Source organism: Passer domesticus, chromosome 25 (assembly GCF_036417665.1).
Source record: "Passer domesticus isolate bPasDom1 chromosome 25, bPasDom1.hap1, whole genome shotgun sequence".
Taxonomy (NCBI): domain Eukaryota; kingdom Metazoa; phylum Chordata; class Aves; order Passeriformes; family Passeridae; genus Passer; species Passer domesticus.
The window spans coordinates 3,768,086-3,779,792 of NC_087498.1; the positions used below are offsets into that span (position 1 = coordinate 3,768,086).

The window sequence follows — 11,707 nt, forward strand, 5'->3', positions numbered from 1 at the left end:
GCGGTGGCGCAGCGGGAGCGCTGCGGATCCCGGGGGCCGCCTCAGCATCCCCGGGAGCGCCTTCATCCCTCGGGATCATCCCCCGGGAGAGGCCGCGGGCGCCGCCGGAGCCGCAGGGGTTAAGCAGGAGCTGCCTCGGGTGGGTGGCACGCCGTGGCGACAGGGCTGGAGTGAGGAGGAGGAGGGAGGAGAGGGAGGGGAGGAGGGAGGAGAGGGAGGGGAGGAGGAGGAGGAGGGGGAGCGGGGACTGTGCGGCTGCGAAGGCGCCGGGCGAGCGAAGGGTGAAGGGCTCTCTCTGCCCTCCGCCTGCAGCCCTGAGGGTCAGCGTGGCCGGAGGGTCCTGCTGGCCCTGTCCCCGCCCGAGGCGACAAGGACGGGCCCCGCCAGCGGTGACAGCTCCGGAGCCAGCCGGCCTTTTGTCTGCCAGATGTGCGGGCAGCTGCGGCGGGGGGCGGCAGGCGGTGACAGCGGCGCCGGGGGACGGGGACAGGCTCGGAGGGTGAGTTGGGGGCCACGGCCGCGGTTTGGGTTTTGGGCCGGGGGTGACTCTGGGGGGGCTCCGAGGCTCTGCAGCACCGAGCCGGCGCCTCGGCCGCTCGCTCGGGGTTGTTTTTTTCCCATTCCAGAGCTTTGCTTTCCCTGCTCGATGCCGGATTTGAGGAGAAACGCGTTTGGAAATAAACGGGGTGGGGGAAAAAAAAATCAGGGAATGGACGGAGAGCGGCGCTCCGGGAGGGATGAAGGGACGGGAGGCAGGCAGGGATGGATCCCAGGCACGGCCGGGAGCGGCATTCCCGCTCCGGGAAACTCCTCCGGGATCCAGCGGACCCTCGGCCGGCGGGCTGGGATGGGGGCGATGCGCGGGGCCGGGGGTGATGCGCTGGTCACGGAGCCGCCGGCGGGGCTGGAATCCAGGGATGCTGGCAGGATGCGAGCCAGGCGGGAGCGGCGCTTCCCGGCCATTAACCCCTCGGTGCCCGAGCGACGCGGAAAATGTGACGGGAGGGACATTGGGCGTGAAACAGAGGAACAGCGCGGTCCTCGGGGCTCCTTCCAGCCCTCCTCCACCTGCCCGGCCACCCCAGCGAGGGGACAGCCAGCCGAGGGTGGGGGACAGCAAAGGTGATGGCAAAGGACACGTCGGGAACAGCCGTGGTGTCATTTTAATGTCATTTTCCTGCTTTTCTCTGCCGGTGCCGTGTTTACCTCCCCCCGCTGCCCAGCCCTGCCCCTCCCCGCCGCGGCTGCACCCGCCCGCAGTGCCCGGGTGCCTGTGCCAGCGCCCAGCCCTGCCCGGGCCGTGCCCAGCCCTGCCCGGGGCCGTACCCAGCCCTGCCCGGGCCGTGCCCAGCCCTGCCCGGGGCCGTGCCCAGCCCGCCTGGAATGCCCGCGCTGATCCCGGGAGCCGCTCCGGGAAGGGGCGCAGGGACCCCGTGTGCGGCTGGGCCAGCGCTGCCCTCGCCTCTCCCGGCGCTCAGCCCGGCCCCGGCTTCTCCCAGAGCCTGGAGAAAGGGATTGAGGCGCCCGGGAGGAGCGCCGGGCACGCAGGGCTGGTCCCGGTGAGAGCCCGGGCCCGGGAGGAGCCCCCGGAGCGGCGTTCCCGGGGATGCTGCCCTGGAGCTGCAGGTGGGCGCTGCCGTCGGGATCCGCTTTCCCCAGCCGGGATGTGCCAGGGCTGGCAGCTCCGGAGTGTCGCCTCTGTCCCCTCCCTGCCCCCTGTGCCGAGCCTGGAGCCAGCCCAGCGCTGCCCGCAGCCCGGGCGCGGGCAGAGCCCCTGGAAAAGCTGGGATGGGAATGGCTCGTCCCTGCCTCCCTCATCCCGAGCCCGCGGGGGTGGCTCAGGACAGGATTCCCTGTCCTGGGCATTGTCCTGGCATGTCCTGAGGTCACTCCGGGGACATGGGGCAGCATCTCCCGGCTCCAGCCCTGGCTCCCAGCGTCAGCAGATCCCGATCCCGCCCTGCTGAGGCTTTTCCTGGCATTCCCGGCTCTCTGTGTCCCCTCCGCGGGCAGTGGGAGCGGCTTTGTCACCTGCTGGCACCGCTGGAAGTGGCACAGCAGGATCGGGATCTGAGGGCCGGGCTCGGCCTCTGCCCCTCGGCCGTTCCCAACCCTTCCTTTCGGCTGGAATCTCTCTTCCCATTCCCAATCCTCTTCTTTGGCTGGGATCTCTCTTCCCATTCCCAACCCTTCCCTTTGGCTGGGATCTCTCTTCCCATCCACAGAGGAAAACCGGGAGCTGAGCCGTGCCCAGAGCCCCGGCAGAGCCCGTGGGATCCCTCTGGCACAGGGAAAAGGGCCGGGAATTCTGCAGGATCCCGATCCAACCCCATCCCGACCCCATCCAGCCTCAGTGGGGCTGCAGGAATTCGCTTTTCCCAAAACCACGGGCGTTGAGCTGGAATTGTCCCCTCGGGGCTTCAGAGGAGCCGTTCCCATTCCCATGGAAGCTCGGATTCCCATGGAATTCCCTCAGATTCCCATGGAATTCCCTCGGATTCCCATGGAATTCTCTCAGATTCCCATGGAATTCCCATTCCAGAGGTGGAGCAGCGCTCCCGCCTCCCTGCCCAGCCATGGCTCCTTCTCCTGAAGGCCAGGGATCATCCCTGCTCCTGTTTTCAGCTGGAAAAACTCCTCCCTGCCCTATCGGGACATGATCCTGGATTTCCTGGCTCGGACAGGGATTTGGAGGGATGCTGGGAACGTCCAGAGCTGGCGTGGGGGAGGTTGGGAATTGCGCCTGTGCAGGTGAATCCCAAACGCGAGGTTTTGTCCCTTAATTCCCAGATTTCCTCCTGGACCACCCTGGTCATTAACGCCTCTTCCCTTCCCTGGGAGATTCCATGGGATAACATTCCTGATGTCCCAAAAGGACACAAAAATTTGTCACCACCCCCCCTTTTGCTCCCAAATCCCTTTTCCAGGACATGAAGGAGCTGTTCCCGCTGTCTGTTCCCATCCCAAGGTTCCAGCCCCTGGAATGAGGGCTGGGATCTCTCCCTCCCCCTGACTTTGGTTTTATGGGATTATTTCCAAGGGAATAATTCCCAGCCCAGTTTGGGAAGGAGAATCCCAATCCCAGCCGCTCCTTCCCACCAGGGATAAGCAGGAAAATGGGACGAGTTCAAAACTCCTGAAATTTGGGGGCATTCCCTGTGGATGAAACCCCGCACTGGGATTTTGGGGTTGGAATTTTGGGATTGGGATCGCTGCTCCTGAGTTGAGGGATGAACCTGGATAAACCTGGCAACTTCCAGCATCCATTTATCCAGGAGCCAGGCAGCCTTGGGAATTCCCAGCAGCATTCCAGGCCACCCATTTATTTATGGAAGGCTTTGGAAAAGGCGGATCCAGCGGCTGAGTTTTAGGAATTTTTGGGAAAATCGCCTCGGGAGCCTTTGCTGTCCCCTTTCCATCCAGCCAAGGATCATTTCCATGAAAATTCCCACAGATTCCAAGGTGGGATGGGGGCTGGGAAACCCCCTCCAGATGCTGGCAGTGGGAGCTGTTTGCAAACACTCGGGAAAAGCAGGAATTGTGCGGCGGCTCCGTTTGGAGCTCAGTCCTGGATAACAAATAAATATGGGAAAAATTGGGATCCGTTCCCAGACAATTCACAAAGGCCTTAATTGGGACTGGAGTCTGGGGCTCTTCTCACCCAGACTGGATCCATAAATTATTCGGGATGAATTCTTTGGGATAAATTATTCGGGATCAATTCTTCGCCAGCTTTGCTTGGAATTAAGGTTGGGTTTTCCCTGCAGGAATGATCCTGGATCTTCCTGACCTTCTCCAGGCTCCAGAGTCTCCCAATCTCTGTTTAAAATCCCATTTTTAATGGAATTTAGAATGATCCTAACAAAAAATAATCAATTCCAGGTGAAATTTGAGGGTTGGAGTTTTTGTCCTTCCCAGTGGTCAAAATTAGGAGAATCCAGGCTAGGAAAAAAAAAAAAAAAAAAAAAAAAGTTTTTTTGGGAAGAGAGAGGATTTAACAAGGAATTTTAAGTGAGGAATTTGGAATCAGCAGGAAAAGGGGTTTTGCATCTTAACCAGCTTTTCCCAAAGGAAAAGAGCAGTCGGCTCCAGATCTTTTTTAGGAAGGAAAAGAAGCAGCTTTGCTTCCCTGATTCCCAGCAGGACCTTTGGGAATAAAGAGTGGGGAAAAAGCATTAAAAATACAAACTCTACCTGGAAAAAGGGGGGAAAAAGGGAATTTTTCCTATTTATGATCCATTTAAAAAGCACCAATTCAGTCTGTGCCAGGAGAAGCTTTCCCAAAGCTTTTCCATCGTCGCCCTTTCCAGGATGATCCTGAAATTCCAAGGAATATTTTGGCTGCTCCAAGTGGCGTTTGACGCCTCATCAAAGCCTCTCCCTCGCCTTGAAATCCCAAAAGGAAAAAGGAAACGGGGCGGCAGCTTTGATCCCGATTTGCAAATTGCTGCGGAGGAGCCGCGCTTTTCCCAGGAATGTTTGGATTCCCACGGAAATTCTGAGCTCGGTCCCATTTCTGAGCCATTTTTCCCAACTCGCATGAGCTCCCGGGGCTGGTTGTGCCAATCCTGGCTCTGGGAAGCTCCAGCATTCCCAAATTCCTGGAGTTTGGCACGATTCATCCCTTTGGAAGAACCCAGGGGCAGGATCAGGCTCAGTCCTTCAGAATTCCAGAATTCCCTGAATTTCCATCCACGCTGAAATCCCCCGATAGAACTCCCTTTCCATGGAATTCTTGTTTAAAAAAGGGATTTTGGGGACATTTTCCAGCTGTTTTTATGGCTCTTAATAATTCCTTGGCTCCCTTTTTCCCAGTAAAATCCTCTTGGGCAGGGTTGTCCCAGCTTGGCCATGGATTTTTCCAGATTTCCTGGAATTCCCAAGATACTGAAAAGATGGAAGAGCAGGAATTTCTCCTCTTCAGTTGGGAAACAAATTTGGGAGATGGATTTGGGATTTGGATTTGGGAGATGGATTTGGGGAATGGATTTGGGAGATGGATTTGGGAAAGGGATTTGGTTCCATGAGCAGCCCTCAAGGTCTGTGGGGACAGGGATCAGCTTTTCCTGCTGCATTTTCCGGGTTTTCCCATTTCCTGTTGCGGAATCCCTGGATACTGAGGGGTTTTTCTGTGGGAATGAGGGGGATGAGAGCTGGGATGCTCCTTGGCTCTCCGAAGCTTTTCCTTCCTGCTCCAGAGCCATTCCAGCTCCAGCAGTGTTTGAGCTCACCCTGGCTCATCCCAGTTTTAACTCCATGGATTAATTCCCTTTCCCCCCCTCTCCCAGCGCTCAGTGGGATGATTTTATTCCAGATAAACTGGAAATGGAATTTACCGGGAACCAGGGAGGGCTTTTCCACCCGCTGGGCGCAGGGGGGATGAGCAGGATCCACATCCCGCTGGAAAATCCCTCCCTGCGAGCGCCGGGAGAGGCTCAGATCCCAAAATTCCATAAAAACAGCGCTGCTCCGTCCCCTCCCCAACTCGCCGAGCCTTTCCCGGCGCTTCCAGAGGGATTTGCCTCCATCCCACGGATCCGCTCCGTGCCCGGGGAGGGGGTGAGGCAGCCCCGAGCCGTGCCTGGCAGTTGCCATGGCAACCGTAGGTTTTCCTTAGGATTCCTAATGACTCCTTGGCATCCGCGCCGATCCACGGCTTTTTTTGGGATACTGGAGGTTGTTCCCCTTCCTTGGCGGGGCTGGATCCGCTTGAAAAGCTTGGATTTGAGCTTTTCCCGGTTTTTTAACTGCTGGAGCTTCCCTCCTTTCTGCCCTGACCAGCGGCCAGCGGTTCCAGACTTGGAATTTGTCGGGAATTGGGAGCTGGGCCACCTCGGGCTGTCCCCTGGCAGCAGGACCTGGCGTCCACGTGGAATTCCAGAATCCACGTGGAATTCCAGAGTCCTTGTGGAATTCCAGAGTCCTCATGGAATTCCAGAGTCCTCATGGAATTCCAGAGGGATCCCAGCCCTGGAGCAGCGGCTGTGGGATCCAGGGATGCCCAGGGTGGGATCAGCTCCCCCAGGAGAATCCCGGATCCTGCTGGGATGTGATTCCAAGGGTTTGGTCACTCCAGGCCTTTCTGGCATCCAAGGAGGCCAGAATGTTCCAGGAGAAAAGCAGGGAGAGGCTTCCCTGGGATTGGGAATGATCCCACGGTGCTCCCACAGGTGCCACCCCGAGCTGGAATTCCCTGGGAGCAGCCCTGGGGGTCTCCCTGCTCTTTGTGAGCCCATCCCAGGGCCCATTCCCGACTCTGCAATTCCCTGGAATCGCTGCCCCATCCCTGCCTCCCTTTCCTCTGGGAGGAGAAGATTCATCCATGGATGGACAGACAAAAAAACTGGAAGTGGGAAGGGCCTAGTGGAGCATCCGTGCCTGAGCGAAATTCCTGATTCTCCAGCAAAATTCCTGGTTCTCCAGGGAGATTCCTGGTTCTCCAGCAGAATTCCCTGTTCTCCAGCAGAATTCCCGGTTCTCTAGTGAGATTTCTAGTTCTCCAGGGAGATTCTTGGTTCTTCACCAAAATTCCAAGTTCTCCAGCAGAATTCTCAGTTCTCCAGTGAGATTCCCTCTTCTCCAGCCAGATTCCCAGTTCTCTGATGAGATTCCCGGTTTTCCAGACAGATTCCCAGTTCTCCAGTGAGATTCCCAGTTCTCCGGTGAGATTCCCAGTTCTCCAGTGAGATTCCCTCTTCTCCAGCCCCTTCCCTGAGCAGCATTCCCTCCTGCAGCAGCACTGAGGCCCAGGAATATTTTTCCCAACCACAGGAATATTTTTCCCAACCGCAGGAACCTCTGGAGAAACAACAGGAGCGCTCCCACCACGGGTTTGGTTTTAATCACACCCAGGGAATCATTCCCGTTTTTTTTTTCATTTTCAATAATCTGGATTTCCGCTCCCGGCCCTCCCTGCCTGCCTGGGGGAAGCTGAAGGAGTCTGGATTTATCCTTCCAGAGGGAATCCCAAATCAATGTCGAGCTGCAGGAATATTTCTTCCCAAAACACCCCGAGGGGCCACACTCCCGGCCATTCCCAGCCTCTGGATTTGGGGGCTGGGAGGTTTTCCACCCAATCCAGGATCCTGGAATGCTGGGAGCCGCCTTCTCCAGCTGGAAGATTGCTTGGGATGCATTCCCCATCCTCTGTGTCCTTTGGATCCCACAATTCATGGAAAACCACAGGGATTCGGGAGCTCAAATCTTTTGGCATTCCCAGGAGCTCAAATCCTTTGGCATTCCTGGGAACTCAAATCCTTTGACATTCCCGAGAGTTCAAATCCTTCGACATTCCCAGGAGCTCAAATCCTTCAACATTCCCAAGAGTTCAAATCCTTTGACATTCCCAGGAGCAAAAATCCTTTGGCATTCCCAAGAGCTCAAATCTTCGACATTCCCGAGAGTTTAAATCCTTCAGCATTCCCAGGAGCTCAAATCCTTTGGCATTCCTGGGAGCTCAAATCCTTTGACATTCCCGGACATTCCTGTCCCCATCCCGCTGCCCTTGGAGGGGGAAGGGAAAGGGGGAGGTTTGGGGGGAGCTGCTCTGCAAATGAGGCGGCGTTAATGAGGAATTAATTATCGATCATTCCCGATCCGCGGGAAGGTCACAGGGAATGACACAGCAGTGTCCCTGCTGCGCCCTGCGTGGAGCAGCGCTGCTTTTATGGAATTCTGGGGGTCTGAGCCCTTCCTGGGCTCCCAGAGAGGGATTTTCCAGTGGGATGTGGATCCTGAGCCTTCCCCAACACCCACGGGATGGAAAAACACGGCCTGATCCCGGGAAAACCCCACAGCTCCTTTAGGGGAGGGGATGGGATGGGACTGGATCCATGGGGTGGGAGGGGATCCATGGGATGGGGATCCTGATGTTTCTCAGCAGGTGGGATCTATTTCCCGATCCATTCATGATCCATTCCTGATCAATTCCCAATCCATGTCCGATCCATTTCCTGATCCATTCCCGATCCATGCTCAATCTATTTCCGATCCATTTCCAATCCATGCCAGATCCATTTCCAATCCATTCCCAATCCATTTCTGATCCATGCCTGATCCATAACTGAACCCATTCCCGATCCATCCCGAATCCATTTCCAATCCATTCCTGATCCAGTCCCGATCCATTCCTGATCCATTCCCAATCCATTCTCATTCCTGATCCATTTCCAATCCATCCTGATCCATTTCCAATCTATTCCCATTCCCAATCCATTCCCGATCCATTCCCGATCCATTCCCGAACATTCCCAATCCATTCCCGATCCAGGCCCCACCTGGGAGCCAGCACAATTAACTCTCCCAATCTGCGGAGCCATCAGAACAATTAACGCTCACAAATTGCAATTGTCATCTCATCCCGTTTTAATTTTCCCTAATGAAGGCTGAGTGATTCCGTTGCTGCTCCCTGGGCCCCTCTGGCATCCCCGGCCCTTTTCCCGGGAATTTCTCTGTGAATTTCTCAATGAATTCCCGGCGTGTTCCAGATCCCAGAGCTGACAAAGGTTTAATTTTAGGGCTCTGTCCGTGCGTGTCACAGCCTGTCAGCGCCGCCACTCGTCACCAAACCTCTCCAGGATATTCAGGGAATCCTGGATCTCTCTGGGATCCTCTGGGAATCCTGGATCTCTCTGGGATCCTCTGGGAATCCTGAACTTTTCCTGGGATGTCCAGGGAATCCTGGATCTCTCTGGGATGCTCAGGGAATCCTGGATCTCCCCGGGATCCTCTGGGAACCCTGGATCTCTTTGGGATCCTCAGGGAATCCTGAACTTTTCCTGGGATGCTCAGGGGATCCTGGATCTCTCTGTGGGAATGCTGGGGGCTCCCAGCTCCCCACAGTTCCCAGGGACTGGAGCAGCACTGATCACAGAACTTCCCAAAATCTGGAAGCAAATTCCATTTGGAAGCTTTCCCTGGAACCCTCAGTGATGGCTTTGAGACTGAAGGGCTCTAAATTATCCTCAGGAAGGAGATCTTGGGGATGGCTCAGGAAAAACGAGGCAGGAACACCCAGGAAGGGCCTGGGGCAGGAGGAGATTATTCGGGATATTCTGGGAATGCTCCTGTGACCTCTCCTGCGTGGATGGGAAGGGGCTGGATCGGGAATTTCCATGGAACCAGCCTTGTGTGGGAGGAAAAACGAGCCAAGGCTCTGCAAATCACACAAAAAAACAGAGGTGGCAGGGAGATAAATACCCAAAAATCAGCTTTTTCCACCTCCCCTCCCCCTTCCTGCCTGCAATGTTCTCATTTGCCGATGGAAATGTGGGATTTGGGAATGGGGATCCGCAGGCACAGCCGGAGTGCAGCTCCTGCTGCAGCCCGGAGCCGCTGCCAGGGCTGGAGCTGCTCCCAAAAATGCAGAGAGCTGCAGCCCAGCGTGGCTCAGGGGGATAAAAATCCCGGATTTTCCAGAGGGAAGGACAATCCAGCTGAAATTCCATCTCCCCATCTCCCGGATTTCTCCAGGGGCAGAGCTCAGCCAGCTTTTCCCCCATGGAATTGGGGCAATTCCAAATGCTCCAGGTTAAACCCATGGCCTGAGGCTCGGGGATAAAATGAGATGGCCCCACGGATTCTGGGCTGAAAATCATGGATTCGAGGTTTCCTGGTTGAAAATCATGGATTTGAGGCTTCTTGTCCGAAAATTGTGGATTTGAGGCTTCCTGGCTGAAAATCATGGATTTAAGGCTTCTGGGCTGAAAATCATGGATTTGAGGCTTCTTGTCTGAAAATTGTGGATTTGAAGCTTCCTTGGCTGAAAATCAGGAAAATCTTTTTGGTTGAAAATCATGGATTTGAGGCCTCCTGGTTGAAAATCATGAATTTAAGGCTTCTGGGCTGAAAATCATGGATTTGAGGCTTCTTGTCTGAAAATCGTGGATTTGAAGCTTCCTGGCTGAAAATCAGGAAAATTTTTTTGGTTGAAAATTGTGGATTTGAAGCCTCCTTGTTGAAAATCATGGATTTGAGGTTTCCTGGTTGAAAATAGTGGATTTGAGGCTTCCTGGCTGAAAATTGTGGATTTGAGGCTTCCCACAGCCCAGAAGGTGCCACACACAGGGGACAAAGCTGTCACCTCCGGGGTTTGTGCCACCCAGAGTCAGCTCCTGGGGGCAGGGAGGGATGATCCTCATGGATTTCACTCCTGGATTTCTCTCCTGATCCTGCCCATGGTCTGGGATGTCCCAGGAGGAGCTGGAAGCCACCCAGGAGCTGTCGCTGTCCCCAGCAGTGCCCACCCCTCTCCTGCTGAGGCCTCGCTCCCGATTCTTCCAAGCTGAGGAGGGAGAAAAGTTAGGATCCCATCTCCCACCTCCAGCCCGGGGTTCCCGGAGCTCGGGGTTTCCATGGAGCCGCGGCGGCGCGGGGCTCAGCCCGGGCATACAGATGAGGGCCGAGGGGGGGCGGTTGCCACGGTGCTGGCGACATTCGGGGCCCTTTGTCCCTCTATTTATTTCACCTTTGTCCCTTTATTTATTCCTCCTTTGTCCCTCTATTTATTTCTCCTTTGTCCCTTTATTCACTTCTTCTTTGTCCCTTTATTTATTTCTACTGTTAAAAATAGGCTAGAAAACGAACAGTACATGTTTAACAATTATCAACTATTTTACAACAGTTTTCAGCCTATTTTTAACACTTCTTTGCCCCTCTATTGATTTCTTCTTTGTCCCTTTATTTATTTCTTCTTTATTCCTTCATTTCTCCTTAGTCCCTTTATTTATTTCTTCTTTGTTCCTTCATTTCTCCTTGGTCCCTTTATTTCTCCTTTTTCCCCTGTATTTCTCCTTTATCCTTTTTTACTTCTCATTTTTGTCCCTTCATTTCTCTTTTATCCCTTTATTTTCTCATTTTTCCTTTTATTTCTCCTTTTTTCCCCTGTATTTTTCCTTTTTCCCTCTATTTCTTCTCTTTCCCTGTATTTATTTCTCATGAGTTTCAGTTTTCCCAAATCCACCACTTTCCCACAAGTTCCCATCCCATGACTCACACAAACCCCTGGATTATCCCATATCCAAAATTCCTCCCAGCCATCCATGCTGCAACCCTGTGCTGGGAAAAACGGGATAAAATCCAATTATGGACAAAACCAGGGGAGGGTTTCCCTGGAAAACCAGGCAGCTTTTCCAGCCTTTCCTTCACTCCTCCAAGAAAATAAATAAAACTCCTCCAAATTGTTTTTAAAGGAGAAAAGATTGCCGAGATATTTGAACAGCTGGAGACTTTTACAGACCCGAAAATGCGGAGCACTTAAAAGGAAAGGTGTGGATCCATCAGAGGGAAGCGGGAATCGATGGATCCATCCTTCCCTTTCATGCTGGATCTGCGGGAGCTGCTTTAAAAGCAGCAGGGAAGGAGGGAAAAGAGCGGGATCGATCCAGGAGGAGTCGATGTGGAATAAACTCAGCCCAGGAGCCCTTTCCAGGGAGAGCACGGCGGGGATGAAACCGAAACTTTGCTTTTCCCACTCTTTTAATGTGTTTTTTTGGTTTTTTGTCCTTGCTGGGTGAGAGGCTTTTAAGGGAAAAAAGGTTGGATTGGGGTCAGTGTGGGGTGGGAGAGCTGGAGGAAATCATGGAATCAACGGCTGGATTGGGAGAGGGGCAGGAGATGCTGGGGGGTTCAAACCTGTCCCAGATCCCCCCTGAGAATTCCCGGTGTTTGGGGATGATTTTCCCTAAGGAATATCCCACTGGAGGGCTGC

The 11,707-nt window shown here is 54.5% G+C and overlaps 1 protein-coding gene across 2 annotated transcripts in view; it reads left to right on the forward strand.

Annotated features, from left to right (window-relative positions):
• LRRN2 (leucine rich repeat neuronal 2) overlaps positions 1 to 11,707 on the forward strand; it is a 16,916-nt gene continuing 5,209 nt past the window's right edge. The window contains exon 1 of one of the 2 annotated variants that reach the window (XM_064399322.1): positions 1 to 139. The gene's annotated coding sequence lies outside the window, so the exon portion shown is untranslated. Of the gene's footprint in view, positions 140 to 231; positions 500 to 11,707 lie in introns of those variants that run through there. The other variant, XM_064399321.1, reaches the window with a different exon arrangement.